General features: G+C 47.7%; 1 protein-coding gene across 1 annotated transcript in view; it reads right to left on the bottom strand.

The window, feature by feature from the left end:
* CDC40 (cell division cycle 40) overlaps positions 1-17,736 on the bottom strand; it is a 386,639-nt gene that overhangs the window by 155,176 nt on the left and 213,727 nt on the right. The window lies entirely within an intron of this gene.

The following is a 17,736-nucleotide window of genomic DNA, read 5'->3' as shown; positions in this document are numbered from 1 at the left end:
TATTCTATGTGTTCCATGCTCCTCATTTCCGGTGAAGCGTGTGGGTCGCATCTGAATCCAGAAAATTCTTCAAGCTGCAAAACTAGCCATAAAGGTAAGTAACCATTTTGTTTAGCAGCGTGAATCTTTTCTGGATTCATATGCTGTGCATCAATTATGTAGCAGTATTTATCCCCTCAAGTCCCCATGAGGCGTGCTTTAAATGAGTTAGAGGGAGGAAATAAGTGTGAGTACCTTCTGTCCAACCTGTGCCTCCTCAATTACTTGTATGTCCATGCAATAATGCTTTGTGAATGTGTGTATGAAAGAACGAATAGTTTCTTACCTGTCGGTGTAGTTTTGCAGCTTGAAGATCTTTCTGGATTCACTATGCTGTGCATTATTCCGCGATCTTGTGGTTGGGTCCGGATTCGTAGTCTTTTCTTTGTTTTTTTTTGTTTTTTTTGTAGCCCAGGTGGGCGTCGACGTCCACCATTTGGTGCACCTCCCGTGACGTCGTCGTGCTTCCTGCGGAAGTCCCACCTTTGGGGCGCCATCTTCGGGTTCTTTTTAACTTTCCTCTTTTTTTTTTTTTTTTTTTTTAACCCTAGGCGATTGATTAATCCTTTTTGTCCCTTTATCTGTATGTTTTTATTTCTTTGATCTTTTCCATTTTACCCCCTCTTCCTCCAGCCTCATCTTCCTGGCGGAGGTGGGTGGGTTCGCTAGTGAATCCAGAAAGATCTTCAAGCTGCAAAACTACACCGACAGGTAAGAAACTATTCGTTTTGCAGCGTGAATCTTTCTGGATTCACTATGCTGTGCATAGATTTTGTAGCGGTTTTCCTAGTTCTGTGGCGGCTGGGTGGTAGATGAGCGTTGGTCGTTGAAAATGTGCTGAAGCACCTTCTGTCCAACCTGTGCTTCCTTGTTCATCTGAATGTCCACGCAGTAGTGTTTCGTGAACGTGTGCACAGATGCCCAAGTTGCCGCGAGGCATATGTCCTGGATGGGCGTGTTCGCCAGGAAGGCCACGGTGGCCCCTTTCTTCCTTGTGGAGTGAGCCTGCGGCCCCTCCGCTAGCTCCTGTCCAGCCTGTTTGTGGCAGAATTGAATAGTGAGGGCAATCCACCTTGCGATGGTGCCCTTAGTCACTGGTCTACCCATGAAGCTAGTAGCAAAGGACACAAACAGCTGTTTCGACTTCCTGAGTTCCTTGGTTCTCTCAATGTAGTGCATCACCGCTCTTCTGGCATCGAGGGTGTGCAGTGCCTTTTCTGCGTTTGTAGTCGGGTTTTGGAAGAAACTTGGTATCTGGATAGTCTGATTCATGTGGAACGCCGACACTACCTTGGGCATGAAGTGTGGGTCCGTTCTCAGGACTATTCTATCTTTGTGAATCTGAATGTAGGGTTCCTGCAGCGTTAGTGCTTGAAGCTCGCTCACCCTGCGTAGTGAGGTTATGGCCACCAGAAAGGCTGTTTTCATAGTCAACATCTGCAGTGTGGCCTTGTGAATGGGTTCAAACGGTGCCTTCATGAGCTCCGTCAGGACCACATTCAGATTCCATGCCGGCGGCGGCAACCTTTTCGGGGGGGCCATCCTTTTGGCTCCTTCCATGAATCTCCTCACCACCTGCGAGCTGAAGAAACTTCCACCTTTTTCACCTCTGGTGTAGGCCACGATGGCCGCTAGGTGTACCCTTAGTGAGCTCGAGCAGAGGTTACTCTTTAGAAGGTGTGTGAGGTACCTCAGTACTGTTGAGTCTCTTGTCATTCTGTTTTGCAGGCCCTTTTTCCGGCACCACACAGTGAACCTCTTCCATTTTGCGCTGTAGCATTTTCGTGTAGTTGGTTTCCTCGCCTCCCGTAGCACTCGCATCGTGCTCGGCGGCAATCTTAGGTGTGCGAACTCTAGGTCTTCAGGAGCCATGCCGCCAGGTTGAGGGTCTCTGGCTCTGGGTGCAGGACCTCTCCGTTTTGCATTGAGAGCAGGTCCTTCCTCCTCTCGAACCTGTATGGGTCGCCTTGTGCCATTTCTTGAATTTGTGAGAACCATGTCTGCCTCGCCCACTGCGGAGCCACCAGGATCAGGGTCATGTTGCTGGTTCTGCACTTGTCGAGCACTCTGTGCAACAGGGGTATCGGTGGAAAGGCGTAGGCAAATGTCCTCGACCAGCTTATCCATAGGGCATTTCCCTTGGATTGCTGATCTGGTTGCCTGGACGCGAAGCTTTGGCATTTTGCATTGTGGCGTGTTGCAAAAAGGTCTATTGTGGGAGTCCCCCATCTCCGGAAGAGTTTCTCCGTTTCCTGGCCATTGAGCTCCCACTCGTGTGATGCTGAGGTCTGCCTGCTTAGCCAGTCTGCCTCCACATTGTCCTTCCCCGGTAGGTGAATTGCCAGTAGATCTATCCTGAGAGGTATGGCCCATCTCCAAATCTCCTGAGCTAGGGATGAGAGCGGGAACGACTGTGTCCCCCCTTGTTTGTTGATGTAGAACATCGCCGTGGTGTTGTCTGTTTGGACCAACACCCTCTTGTTGAACAGGTGCCTCTGGAATGCCTTCAGGGCTAGCAGGATTGTTTTCAACTCGAGGTAGTTGATATGGCGGACCGCATCTGCTGGGGCCCATAGACCCCTCACTCTGAGGTTGTCCATGTGCGCTCCCCATCCCTTCTGCGATGCGTCCGTGGTAATGGTCACTGTTGGGATTGGTGGTGTCAGGCTTCTCCCTGCTGTTATGTTGTCTCTGTTCCACCAAGTTATCTCCTCCTGCACTGCGTGCGTAACAACCACTAGATCCTCCCAACTTCCGTTTGCTTGTGAACATTGTTGTTGTAGCCATTCCTGGAATGGTCTCATGTGCAGGCGTACATTCGGCACCAGCTGGATACAGGACGCCATCATCCCCATCATCATGCTCACAGCCCTCACTGTCAGAGCTCGCCCCTTCTGGTAGAGCTTCGCCTCCTTCAGTAGAGCCTCTGTCCTCCTCTCGCTGGGCACTACTGTACTGTTGCGGGAGTTGATCTTTGCCCCCAGGAAAATCTTCACCTGCTCCGGTTCCATCGATGATTTTCCCCAGTGGATCGAGAATCCCAGATTCGTGAGTGTGTCTGTTACGCGTTTTGCGTGCCTCTCGCACTTTCCGCGTGAGTTTGCCTTGACCAGCCAGTCGTCCAAGTAGGGGTAGACATGTATTCCCTGCCTTCGTAGGTGCGCCGCTACCGCCGACAGGCATTTTGTAAAGACCCTTGGTGCTGATTTTAATCCGAAGGCCAGGGTCGTGAACTGGTAGTGTTCTTGTTCGATGTTGAATCTTAGAAGGCCCTTGTGCCTTCTGTTTATTGGGATGTGAAGATAGGCATCCTTGAGGTCCACGGTGACCATGAAGTCCCCTTCTCTTATCTGTGGCAGAACCTCCTGCAGTGAAGTCATTTTGAACCTTTGCGTTCTGATGAACTTGTTTAGGTAACAGAGGTCTAGTATGGGTCTGAGGTCTCCGTCTACCTTCGGAACCACGAAGTAGTTTGAGTAGACCCCTTTGTTGCGTTCTCTGAACGGCACTGTCTCTATGGCTCCCTTTTGCAGGAGTTTCCGCGTTTCTTCTCTGAGTATTGCCAGTTCTTGGGCCGATCTCAGTCTTCCCCTTGGTTTCCTGTTTGGAGGTCTTTTCTCCAAATCTACGCAGTACCCGTACTGCACAACGTTCCGTATCCACTTGTCTGTGGTTATACGCCGCCACTCCTGAAGGTAGAACCTCAGTCTTCCGCCTACTGGTGTCGTATGCTCGTAGGCTCTTGAATTTTCTCTTCCCCCTGATGACACTTTTTTGCGCCTCACCCTTGGGGTCCTGACGAGGGTAGGCGTCCTCTTGCGTGCTGAGTCACTTCGTCGAGGGCTGTTCGCCCCCTCTCTTCCTTTGGCCACGTCCGTTCCCTCTCCCGCGAAAGGACTGGCCCCGAGGTTGATATTGCCAGTTTTGCTTCTGCTGGCCTTGTCCGTGACCTTCACCCTGCTGACTTTGTTGGAACGCCTGGTGCGACGTCCCCTGCTGGCTTCCTCCCCTACCGTAGGGTCTTCGAGGGATTTCCTCGCCTCATTCCCCTCAGCTGTAGGGCCCCCATGGACCTCGCCGTCTCGTTTTCTTTTTTCAGCTGGGTGAGCTTGTCGTCCACTGTTGCTCCGAACAGTGTCTCTCCATTGAAGGGGGTGCCAAGGATGTTGTTCTGCACTTCCGGTTTGAATCCCGAGATTCTTAGCCATGCATGCCTCCTCTCTGTGACCCCTATGGCCATGAGTCTTGCTGAAGTCTCTGCCCCATCCAACGCCGTCTTTATACAGGAGTTGGCGATGTTTTTGCCTTCGTCTATCAGGTGAGAGGCTCTCTGCCGGTATTCTTCGGGGAGGTGCTTTACTAACTCCCCCATCTCATCCCAGTGCTGGTATTGGTGTCTATTGAGGAGTGCATTTGAATTCGCCATGCGCCAGTGCATTGCGGCGTTCCTCTCGACCTTTCTCCCTGTGAGGTCAATCCTCCTGCTCTCCTTATCCGGGGGTGGGCCCGAAGTTGCTGGTACGTTGGCCCTTCTCCTGGCCGTGGAGGCTATGATGGAGTCCGCGGTCACGCTACCCTTGATGTAAGGGGGGTCCAGGGAGGAGTGCTTATATTTCTTCTCTGTCCTGGGCGTGATCGACCGGCAGGTCGCAGGTTCCTTGAAGGCTTCTCTCCCCTGATTCATCACGCTTTGTAGCATGGGGAGGAACTGGCTCCTTGTCTGGATGGGGAGCAGTGTCTCGACGAGAAAATCGGCTTTCGGTTTCTCCTCGTCGAGTTTGACGCCGAAGGCCATTGCTGCGCTCCTGACCACCCTATTGTAGACCCCGATGTCGTCGGGTGGCGAAGGCCTCGAAGGGTACGTGTCCACGGGCTCCTCCGGGTTTTCGGTGTCGAGATCGTGCCATTCGACGTCGTTGCTGGTAGATGCCGCCGATTCGTAGAACGACCGTTGGTCTTCTTCCTCGGCTTCTCCCTCATAATAGGGCTCTTCTTCCTCTTCGAGTTCCCTTGTCAGCCCTTCGGCGTCGAACTCGTCTTCGACCTCACCGACGTCCGCCGATGAAACCGTTGGAATCTTGAATTCCTTCATCCTGGCGTTGAACTCCTTCTTTCTTTGAAGGATGTTCTCCATTTCGGCCTCAAGCCGCCTCTTCTTTTTCTCCATCTCGGAGATGCTTTCGGCGTCGACCGCGGGTCTTTTCGATGAAACTTGCGTCGACGTCGAACGTTCTTTCTGCGTCGATCGGCCCGTTTCATGGGATGCTTTCGACGACCCTTGCCTTTCGGCGTCTTTCGGCACCAGGGAGTCCTTTTCTAAGGATCCGCTCGGCCTCTTGTCCGTGGTTCCCCCTTTGGACGTCGAAGTTTTCGGCGCCGGGGCTCCCTTCGTGGACTTTGACTCAGATTTTCTCGAGTCACCCTCGTGTTGTCGAGGTACTTTCCGTTTTGCGCTCGACGATTCTCTTACCTCGTCTTCTTTTTTCTTGTCGGTCTCTACGACCGTGAAGTTTTCGGCTGTCTCGGTGACGTTGTCCTCGTCGTCCGTGGAGAGGCCCAGATCGTAGAGCGTCGGGGGCTTCCCCTTGCCATCCATGCTGGCGTTGGCCCTTCTCTGCCGCTCTCTCACCCTGAGTGTCTTCGGCGCGAAGGCTGAGCAGGCGTTGCAGTCGATACTCTGGTGATCGACCGGTAGGCAGAGGTTGCAGACCGGATGCTGGTCTTTCTGCGCGAACTTGTGGTGGCAGTTTGGGCAGAACTTGAATGGCGTCTTGTCCATTGCGCTCAGGGTCTCTGAGCGTGCATTCTCCAAGGCCGTCGAAGAAAAAGGGCGCTGGTCCTCCTTTCTTCGCGCTCCTGATGAAATCTTTTCCTTTCCTGATATCTTCTAGTGTTTCTATCGACGAAACTCGCTTTTCTTCCTTCTTCCTTCGAGTGTAATTCTGGAGCTTCCCGATGACGATCCAGACCCAACGGCGGAAAAAAGAATCTGAAGATGGCGCCCCAAAGGTGGGACTTCCGCAGGAAGCACGACGACGTCACGGGAGGTGCACCAAATGGTGGACGTCGACGCCCACCTGGGCTACAAAAAAAAAAAAAAAAAAACAAAGAAAAGACTACGAATCCGGACCCAACCACAAGATCGCGGAATAATGCACAGCATAGTGAATCCAGAAAGATTCACGCTGCAAAACATGCTGCTGCCATGCAGAGATTCTTGACTCAGAGGCTGGCTATAAAGGCTAGCATGGATCCTGTGAACTTTTTTTTAATGTACCCTTGGTCTTTGTTTTAGTGGCATGGCCACTAATTTGTAACAAGTTCAGATAATTTGTACTATCCATCTTGCGATGGTCCATCTGGTTCCCGGTGCTCCTCTGTTTGGGGCGAAGACAAAGAATTGGCTTGCCTTTCTGATGTCCTTTGTTCTCCGCAGGTAGTACATGCTGTGAGAAAGTGGCTCTGTATATACTGTTCCTTAATAGGTACAGGGTGTACAGAGTCCACAGACCCCAAGGGTTTAACAGAGGTTAAAGTTAGATATAGCAAAACACACAAGATGATGGACGGAATGTTGCACAATGGCAGAACACTCACCCCCAGTCACAGATCTGGGTTTAATCCATCGTTATTTTGCTCACCACACCACCCCAGTTCAGACATGGCCATATGCAAATCAGTCTTGACCCTGTGCCTCATGGGAACAGTCCAGCCCGAACTGCCAAGCCATGTCTTCCCTGGACCGGAATCAAGCATCCTAGGACCGGTTTCTGGCTATCAGCCGTCATCAGCCAGGATAGCTTGACTCCAGTGGCGTAGTACTAAACTGGGGTGGTGTAGTGGGCAAAAGAACGATGTATTTAACCAAGATCTCTTGACTGGGGGAGAATGTCTGCATTGTCAGCATTCCGTCCATCAATTGTTTGTTGTAAAGTTAGATATAACCTTACTCTCCAAAGTGGTAGCCTGGTCGAGCAGTAAGGCAGTATCAGAGGACGTGTAAAGCACTTGTTGTACACACTCAGTCAGCAAATAGTTCCACACACTCAATAACTGAACTCTAGGCCAATGGTTTGTATATAAAAAAATATATGCTTGTTTTATTTTAGAACCAACACTTGGAATTAAAATATACTTTCTCGACAGGAGATGTTTCATAAAAATACTTTTGTATATGCAATAGACTTTTTAGTAAACAGTTACAAATAGTTGCAGCAGGCAGCTCTATTTCTAAACACAATACATTGAGCTCAATGCTAAATTCAAATTATATGCAACAGATTACTTTTTAGATTACTTTTGTAATTCCAGGCTTGGATCCTAGATCCAGTCATGGGTCAGTTCTCAGAATCAGCTGTTGAAAGTCGACTTTGGTACTGTAGTGATTTTTAACTAATATTTAGCTATTTCAAAAGTGAGCGCTTAGAAAATATTTCAGAGCAAACAATCAATGATTCCCTATGGAAGGAAATATAGGTTACAGGCACAGTAGGTTATCGTTACTTTTCTAATCCAGTACTGGGTGGCTAGACTCAGTACTGGGGCATTTATCCAAAACAGGTAAGTAATTACGTTTTCAGATGTTATACGATTTTTGAGGAATATTTAGAAATTGCAGAAATGAACACTTAGAAGAAATTTCATAGAAAAGCAGTCAATGGTTTCCTATGGAAGAAAAATGAGTTAAAGGTAAGTATAGTTGTGGGTACTTTTCAGAGTCAGTGCTGGGCATCAAGATCCAGCACTGGGAGCTCACCTAAGAGCAGGTGAGTAAATTCGTTTTTGGTACTCGGCTGATTTTTGGTGAATATTTTGAGTTTTGAAAAGTTCACACTTAGAAGAATTTCCAAGAAAAAGCCAGTCAATGTTACCCTATGAGGAAAATGAAGTTAGCGGTTTAAGGGTAAGTTCTCGACTGGCAGAGTTGAAGTTCTGGGCATAGACTCAGGGGTCTCCCAGTGTCAGGTAGGTACAGTCAGTTCACCCTCAGCGGTTTCAGGACGGCCGGGTGCAGAGAGAGTTAGGCCCAATGTTAGCCTATGAGGAATAGGGGGGCCTGGTTTGGTGGCTGCTGACTAGCAGGCCACGCGGCTGTGGGAGCTGGGCTCCTGGTCACTCACTCAGGGCAAGTGGGGAAGTAGGCTAGTGTAGAGATTGCACTGCCAGGGCCACTCGGGCGGCTGGGTGCAGGGTGCTTTTGAGCCGTCGGGCGCTCAATGGAAATGTTCCGGTTAGGAAAAAGGCTGCAAGCTCGGGGACGAGGATGCTTCAGGTGCCACCACCACTTCGAGAGGTAAGTTGGGTAGTTGTAGGTTAGGTGGGTACCCCGGGATTGGGCACAGGGGGCCGCAGGGCGCCGCGTGCAGGGGTGCCTTTTGGTGTCGGGAAATCTTACCCTCTGATGATCGCGGTTGGGGGGGGCACCTTGTTCCGAGGCTGCAGGCTTCTTCCGGAATGTCGAGGGGGGTCCTTGGGTGCCGGACTCAGGGTCACAGTCGCCGTGGGGTCGTCCTCAGGGTCTTTGTCCACTCCGGCACTGGCCAGGCTTGGCTGGTGCAGAGTGTACTGGGTTCGCGGTTCCGGGCTGCTGCCAGGGGTTAGAAATAGGTTTCCGAGTAGAGCCTCTACTCATGGGAGTCCCAGGGACTTAGAGCCAAAAGGTAGCCAGGTCCTCTGAGGTTGGTGAGGTTGCAGGCCACGTGAGATGCCGCGCTGGTGCAGGTTCGGGAGTCGACAGGCCGGTAGGGCTGGGGCCAAAGCAGTTGGTGTCTTCTTCCTTTTTTAGCAGCTGCAGGGCAGGTCTTTGTTCTTCTTGCTCTTCTTGTAGTCTTTTGAATCTGGAATCTGGGGAAGGAAGGTTCAGGGTGCCCCTAAATACTAGATTTAGGGGCGTTACAGGTAGGTGAAGGCCAGGGACCAATGGGTCCTTGTCCTGGGGTGGGTACACTCCCTATCCTGCCTCTCTCCTGTGGGAGGGGGGCAGTAGCCTGATCCTGATAGGGTAGGGCCTCCCATCTTCAAGATGGCGAGAGCCCGGAGATGTGCTTCACCTCGCCTCCCCCACCTGAGGGGTGGGGTGGGCAGACTGGCACATCCCCTGTCCTTGTATGGGGCTTCCGGCCAAGCTTCCCGCCAGAGTGGGGGGTTGCAGTGGCCTGGGTAAACTCCAAGAGGCGGCATGCCTTTGAAGCTTCCCTTTGCTCATCCTGGGGGAGGAGATTTATCACCTCACCCAGGATGTGCATTGTTGCAGGCCCGGGAGAGCAGGGGCTCCCCCACCCAGGGGTCCAGCAACGTGTCTGCTGTGTGGCAGCCTGGGCAGCCTCAGAGCAGACGTGGATTGCAGGTTAGTTGTAAGGGGGCATCTCTAAGATGCCCTCTGGGGTGCTTGGTACATTAAATCCCACACTGGCATCAGGGTGGGTTTAATGTGCTGAGAAGTTTGATACCAAACTTCCCAGTCTTTAGTGTTGCCATTATGGTGCTGTGGAGCTCGTGTTTGACGAGCTCTCAGCACCATGTACTTTTAAATGGCAGCACTGCACTCAGTGCCCAGGAATGGACCTGGGTACTGTAGGGGCACAGGGCTCCTGCTCCTGTGCCCACACCATGGGCATAAGGCACCCAGCCAGAGGGGTGGCTGATATATGCCATGGCAGTGTAGGTGATGGGCATGGCACACAGAGAGGTGTGTCATGTCGACACTTCATTTTGTCCTGCACCCAGACACTCAGCCTGCAAAGGCAATGTGTGTGTGTGTAAGGGTACAGGGCCTCTAAGGGTGGCACAAATGAGTGCTGCAGCCCTCAGAGGCCTTCCCTGGTCACAAGGCCCTGGGTACCTAGGGTACCATTTACTAGGGGCTGACATGTGGCCAGGGTTTGCCAATTTGGAGTTTGTGTGGTTTAAGGAATGAACATAGGCCCTGGGCACCTGGTTGGCAGGAGTCCAGGGTACACTCAGTAAAAGTACATTCAGCAATTTAGCAAAAAGTGGGGGCACACCATGCAAGAAAGATGGCACTTTCTCACACATGCCAGCTCTTCTAACATCCAGGGTGTGCAGAGCTCACTCAGCTTATGTTTTCAGGTTTTGAAAAAAGGCTGGTAGTTGTTGTGTTTGGTTAACATGGACATGAGAAATCACCTGTAGTAGGAACTGTGGGGTTGTCCTCATTACTGCTCTGTCCCTATATTTTTGTAATTAAGGTTCCTGTGTTTTCAGTGCTTGTAGCTCACATACCCATCTCAAGGAGGTGACAAATATTAGGAAGGCTGTCTTGAAGTTTAGGTGTTTGAGGTGCGTTTTGTGCATTAGCTCGAAAGGACTAACCATGAGCTGTTTTAACACCAGATTTATGTTCCATAATGGTGTTTGTACCCCTCCTTGGTGTGCCTATACTTTTTGCCCCTTTTAGGGACTTCTTGTAGACTGGTACTCTGAAGAAACGTATAGTTTCTTACCTGTCGGTGTAGTTTTGCAGCTTGAAGACTTTCTGGATTCACTATTTACAGGTAGGGTTCTTGGAGCGTTAACGCTTGCAATTCACTTACTCTTCGTAGTGATATGATAGCCACTAGGAAAGCTGTCTTTAGTGTGAGCATATGCAGTGTAGCTTTGTGAATAGGCTCAAATGGTGCTTTCATTAGCGGTGTGAGCACTACATTGAGGTTCCATGCTGATGCTGGCATTCTGCCTGGAGGAGCGATCCTTTTTGCACCTTCTAGGAATCTTTTTACCACCTGTGATGTGGAGAAACTTTTCACTGTTTCTCCTCTTGTGTAAGCCACAATTGCCGCTACGTAGACCCTTAGGGATGTGTAGCCTAGCTTGTTTTGCAATAGATGCGTTAAGTATCTTAGTACTGTTGATTCCTTAGTAATCTTTGTTTGCAGATTTTCCCTAATGCACCATTCAGTGAATCTTTTCCACTTTGCTACGTAGCACTTCCTTGTGGCCGGTCTTCTTGCCTCTCTGAGTACCGCCATCGTACTTACCGGTAATTTGAGGTGTGCGAACTCTAGGTCCTCAGGAGCCATGCAGCTAGGCTGAGGCTTTCTGGTTCTGGGTGTAGTACTCTTCCGTTTTGCATTGTTAGCAGGTCCTTCCTGGTGGGGAACCTGTGTGCGTGCATTTGTGACATCTCCATGATGTGTGAGAACCATGTTTGCCTGGCCCATTGGGGTGCTATCAGAATGAGCGTCATGCTGCTGATCCTGCACTTGTTCAGCACTCTGTGTAGTAGTGGCATTGGTGGAAAACCGTATGCAAATGTCCCTGACCAGCTTATCCATAGCGCATTCCCCAGGGACTGTTTGGACGGTACTCTGGATGCAAAGCTTTGGCATTTTGCATTTTGGTGTGCTGCAAAGAGGTCTATTTGTGGAGTCCCCCATTTGTGGAATACCTTCTGGATTTCCTGTTGGTTGATCTCCCATTCGTGGGATGCTGACATCTGTCTGCTGAGCCAGTCTGCCTCTACATTGTCCTTCCCTGGTAGATGTATTGCTAATAGGTCTATCTTTCTGGGGATTGACCATCTCCATATTTCCTGCGCTAGCCGTGAGAGTGTCACTGAATGTGTCCCTCCTTGCTTTTTGATGTAGAACATGGTAGTTGTATTGTCTGTATCAGTACTCTGTTCCTGTACAGCAGTTTCTGAAAGGCCTTTAAGGCTAGGAACACTGTCTTGAGTTCTAAGTAGTTGATGTGCTTTTTTGCATCCTGATGTCCCCACAACCCCCTTACTTTGAGGTTGTTTGTGTGCGCTCCCCACCCTTTCTGGGAGGCGTCTGTTGTAATGGTTACAGTTGGAGTTGGTTGTGTAAATTATCTCCCCTGTGCGAAGTTCTTCTGGTTCCACCACGCTATTTCTTGCTGTACTGTTTGTGTGAACCACTAGATCCTCCCAACTCCCTGTCGCTTGTGACCATTGCTGCTTGATCCATTGTTGGAATGGCCTCATGTTCAGGCGAATATTTGGTACCATGATGCCATCATCCCCATCAGCTTGCTCACAGTCCTCACTGTCAGAGCTTGCCCCTTGCGGTAAAGACTCGTCTCCTTGCATATAGCCCGAGTCCTCTTTGCACATTGAATCACCGTGCATTGTATGGTGTTGATTTCTGCCCCTAAGAACCTCTTCAGTTGTTCTGGTTCTATTGACGTCTTCTCCCAATTGATTGAAAACCCCAGTTGTGCCAGCGTCTGTATCACTATCCCTATGTGCTTCCTGCACCTGTGGTATGAGCTTGCTTTTACCAGCCAGTCGTCGAGGTATTGGTATACATGTATCCCCTTCCTCCTTAAGTGTGCTGCTACTGCTGCCAGACATTTTGTGAAGACTCCTGGTGCTGATTTTAGTCCGAAAGCTAGCACTGTGAACCGGTAGTGATTTGTGCCTATTGCAAACCTGAGGAGGAGTTTGTGTTTGCTGTTGATGGGGATGTGCAAGTAGGCGTCCTTTAAGTCTATAGTCGCCATGTAGTCTCCTCTTTGTAGTTGAGGTATGACCTCTTGGAGGGAGGTCATCTTGAACTTTTGAGTTTTTATGAACCTGTTTAGGAATCTGAGGTCCAAAATTGGACGTAATGTTCCATCTACCTTAGGTATGAGGAAGTAGGTTGAGTATACCCCTTTGTTCCTTTGTTTTTGTGGCACAATTTCTATGGCTCTTTTCTTTAGCAATTCTCTTGCTTCCTCCCTCAAGTGTGTCAGCTCTTTTGTTGTGCGCACTCTGACCTTTGGCCTTCTGTTTTGCGGTGGCCTTTCCAGGTCTATACAGTACCCGTATTGTATGAGTTTTAATATCAATTTGTCTGATGTTATTCTCCACTTGTACCTGTTATCCAGGGTTATATGGTTTTTCGACTGTTCCTTAAAAAACCCTCATTCACGTTTTAGGTGGATCGTGTGGCGGTATATCTTGATTCTCCGCCTAAAAAACGTGATAGCATCATCATTGGGTTTAGTTTTATGCTACCTCCACCCGGAGGGAACCACTGGATATTTACAGTAGTGATCAGGGATAGAAAGTTGGATAAAGTGCTCGTGTTCAGTGAATCAGTGTATTAAAAAGGATATTTCCTCATGCTACCTAGGCTATGATTTTAATTGTTGTCTGGTACATGGGAAAAGAATAAAAAGGGAGGAAGTTGTGCAGGATGGGCGTGTAATGTGTCCGCTGCACAATCAGTCCAAAAAGTGGGTCGACATGTTTCAGCCCCCTATCTGCCCTTAAGGGTCAGGTGGGCTTTCATCAGGACCTTAGGGGTGTGTGGTGATGGTCGGTGTGGGTATAGACCACTACCTGTGTGAGGAGTTCAAATACAAATTCGTAGAACTCTTAGTTGGAGGTTATTACCTGTGGTGGAGAAAGAGATTGTTACAATGTCCTCATAAGTTCGACATCGAGATTAAGAAAAACATCAAAATTAAAAAACCATAATGAAAAAATGCTAATTTTAAGAATGAAATGGCAAATCTTAAATACAGTAAACTTTGCAAGTGGTGTTTCGAACACTCAGCTAGTCGTCACATTGGGACAAAAGCAAGTATAAATGGCAGATCTTTTCATTGATATCTGAATGTATGTTGAAATATAGTTGTTTATCGTTCATATTGATTTATACACCAAGGTATAGTGTCTCTCTTGTGGTATCATAGCTCCGTTGATTACTAGAAAAAGTTTACTAGAAAAAAAGGGGGTTTATTTACACAGTAAGCAACAACTTGTACACGAATATAGTCATGTCAGGGAAAAAGCATTCCGTTCTCTTTTCGCGGCTGGTTATGCTGTTAATAGTGCGCGTTGTCAGTAAGCCAAAAATCACTTATCTATGTATATCAAAAGATTTTTTTAGGCATACTCAATCTTATTGTGAGCGAGATGGCAATGTGGCTAGAGAGATACATAGTCAATATATATGTGCATACCGAGTTAGAGTCAAGTGATAATGGTACAGGGTGGCGCTCCCATATGGACCCAAACTGTAGTTAATACTACGTGTTGTCAGTATGCTTTCACGTGCCCATTACTATTGGGTTAACGTCAAGTAGTGCGAGGTTGTGCTCCCATGTGGGCAAAAGCTGTTGTTAATAAAGCGCGCTGTTGAAATGTCAAATATGACCGTTACTCGATCTTCCTTCAGCTTTAAGTTGTTAGTATAATTCAGCAGTGTGGCATTATTCGAAAAAGAAGGGGTGTGTAGTCTGTGTAAACTCAAGCGCAGCTCTCTGTTCATACCGTTTGCATATAGTTTTTATGCTCAATGTTTGGTATTAGAGGCTAAACAGTCAGACATACCTACGGAACAACAAAGCGTTCAATTATTCGTATACCTTTTAGCACTCCAATTTGAGGCTTCAACGAAAGGGTTTGAGCGCGGTTAAGCTGTTTGGAAAGAGGGGGGGAAAGGGAGGGGGGGAAAAGGAAGGGGAGAAAAGAAGAGCATGGTTCAGAGTCAAAACCCTTCGTAATCGGGTTACGTTGCGTGTCTTCTGTCCATGAAGCCTTCATACCGAATTTTCGCTATGAGCACGACTTGTGCTGACGCTGTCTTCCTGTTTCACGGAGACGGCCCAAATCTACTCCTTTTAAGCTGAATGATGTGGAGTGAGGAAAGACTATTGTACTGTTGGTGTCAGTAATGCTGCCATGAAAATATATTTACCAAACAATCGTAATTCTGGATGTCACGGTAGGTTTTCTCTGAGGGGACGTGGGTGGAAACTATTGAAGGAAAGAAGGCTGTTCTTAGTCGTGGGTTTAAAGAAGGTTTTAGTTTTAATGGTGTTATTAGTCACCTAGATGTAGAGATCAAGGAAATCCAGATGGTCCTTGTTGGCATTTACAGTGAATTTTAAACATTGATCTCGTGTGTTAAGCCACTCGTGGAAACTCTGTAGGTTTTCCTCTGTTCCTTCCCAAAACATAATGATGTAATCTATGTATCTTTTCCAAAAGTGGATTTTTGAGAGGAAAGGATTGTTGTCATTCTGAATATGTGTCCTCTCGAAGTTGCTTACATAGAGACCTGCCACACTCGGCGCGAAGGTACTCCCCATGGAAGTACCATGGCATTGTTGGTAGAGTGTGCTGTCGTATTCAAAATAATTCTCGGTAAGAGCGAGTCTGCAGCATTCTAGGATGAAATATCTGGGCGTGTGGTATATCCAGTGCTGTTCAAATAATAAGTCTTCGCGAGTAGAGTTTCTTGTTGGGGCAGACTAGTATAGAGACTCTCCACATCCAGAGAGACCAGTATCATTGATTCGCTGAAAAAGGTTTGGTCTTGTAGACAGTTGAGAAGGTCTCGTGTGTCTTTTAGGTAAGTTGGAGTTTTTTGTACCATTGGTCTGAGATACTGGTCTGCAAACTGGGAAAGAGGTTCAAGGAGTGAGCCTATTCCAGATACGATAGGACGTCCTGGTGGTGGTCGTTGGTTCTTATGTACCTTAGGTAAGGAGTAGAAATAAGGTGTACTTGGGGAGTCAGTCCTTAGGAATGAGGCTTCATTCTTATTGATCCAGTCGTTAGTCTCTGCTTCCTCCACCATCAGGTTAATGGTTCTTTTCAACCTGGGGGTAGGGTCTGCATTGATGATTTTGTAGAATTTTCTATCTGATAATAATTTAAGGCATTGGTCGTTGTACTGGCCTTTGTCTAAGATCACTATTCCACCGCCTTTGTCAGCAGGTTTTATAATGATGTCGTTTTGAATTCTCAGTTCTTCCAGAGCTTTCTTTTCTCTGGTGGAGATATTAACAAAGGGTTTTATTCATATTTTGTCGATTTCATTTATCTCTCTCATGGTTGCTTGTTCGAAGGTCTGTATTTCTATTGGGACCTGATGATTCATTGGGCAGAATGTTGACTTTGGCCTTAGACCGGTATCGCCAAGATTTGAATTATCTTTGGTGTGTTGGAAAAATGCTTTCAATTTGAGTGTCCTACAGAATTGTGCAACTTCACACTGTAGTTTAAATAAATCCAATGGTGGAGTTGGTACATAGCCTAGTCCTTTATTTAGGACATCTTCCTGATCCTTGGAGAGGGTGATTTTAGACAGATTGAAAATTAGCGAGTCGTGCTGGTACTCGGTTTTTCTTTTGTGGTGTTGGACATGCTTCTGGTTAATATCTGTCTCTCCTGGTCTGTCCAAGTGACATTCCTTCTTCTCCCTCGTTGGTTGGTATGGCTTCTCCCTAAAAAATTCAGTTGTTGTACGTACGGTCCCATATATGGGCCTAATTGTGGTGATGCTGTTTGGTAGGGATTGATCCATCCTGAGTAGTTAGGAGTAAATGGGTGGAGGTGGTTGTTCTCCATAGTTTGGGTTACACCACCTATTTGGTCTTCGTCGTTGTTGGCGTCTATTGGATCCTCTGTATTTTCGTTGTTGCATATTCTCATCCTTGCTCCAGTCTGAGTTATTGGAGGAGTTTCCACTGGAATCGTTGTTGGTCGATAGGTCTGGTACCTCATAATCATCCTTCCTGTAGGGATGCATTTTTTCCATAGAGAATTTCTTTAAATCCTTACTTAATTTCTGGATTTTACTCTGTGTCAAGTATTCCTTTGTCTCGTTCATTTCACGGTTGATTTCTTCCAATCTTTTCTTAAAAACCGTGATGTGTACCAGGTTCTTTAACTTCGTTTCGCTCAGTTGGATCTTTATTGTAAGTGCTTCTGTGAGTCTGGTTGCAGTTTTTATTATGAGGACTAAATAGTCCCTGGTGCACTTCCAAGAAATGGCAGACCAATCTTTCCTAAAAGCAAGATCTTGGTGCATTATGGACCCATAATCCTCTAGGGGCAGCGTTTCCACGTAGGTATTCCGTCATGATAACGCCATGAATGGCCGTTTTAACTTGTTCTTTCTTGTCTTCAGACAATTGGTCCCAGTCATCATTCTGTGCTAGGGTTTGTGTCAGTTCACCATCTTGCAAAAGGGAAGGGAGAGAGAGAATTGCATTGATCTCATCGGCGGAGTAACTTAATCCTAAATTCTCGGCCATTTTCAGAATTGTATATCAGATCAAAATCCTGACGTACGGAGTTTTTTCCATTATTCGAATTTCCTCACCGAAATTTGTGGGTTTTTTCGAAAAAAGTAGAACTCCCACAGCTGCACGCTGCTGAATATATAGTCAATCAATTGTGAGGGAGATAGAAGGAAAAGTGATCCATTCACCTTCAAGAGTTTATAATCAAAATTAGAATGGACCACTTGTACCTGTTATCTAGGGTTATACGGTTTTTCGACTGTTCCTTAAAAAACCCTCATTCACGTTTTAGGTGGTTCGTGTGGCGGTATATCTTGATTCTCCGCCTAAAAAACGTGATAGCATCATCATTGGGTTTAGTTTTATGCTACCTGCTTCCGGAGGGAACCACTGGATATTTACAGTAGTGATCAGGGATAGAAAGTTGGATAAAGTGCTCGTGTTCAGTGAATCAGTTTATTAAAAAGGATATTTCCTCATGCTACCTAGACTATGATTTTTATTGTTGTCTGGTACATGGGAAAAGAATAAAAAGGGAGGAAGTTGTGTAGGATGGGCGTGTAATGTGTCCGCTGCACAATCAGTCCAAAAAGTGGGCCGACATGTTTCAGCCCCCTATCTGCCCTTCAGGGTCAGGTGGGCTTTCATCAACTGTCTACAAGACCAAACCTTTTTCAGCGAATCAATGAT

This window comes from Triturus cristatus, chromosome 6 (genome assembly GCF_964204655.1).
Source record: "Triturus cristatus chromosome 6, aTriCri1.1, whole genome shotgun sequence".
Lineage (NCBI taxonomy): Eukaryota > Metazoa > Chordata > Amphibia > Caudata > Salamandridae > Triturus > Triturus cristatus.
This window is presented reverse-complemented; position numbering and strand designations above follow the sequence as displayed.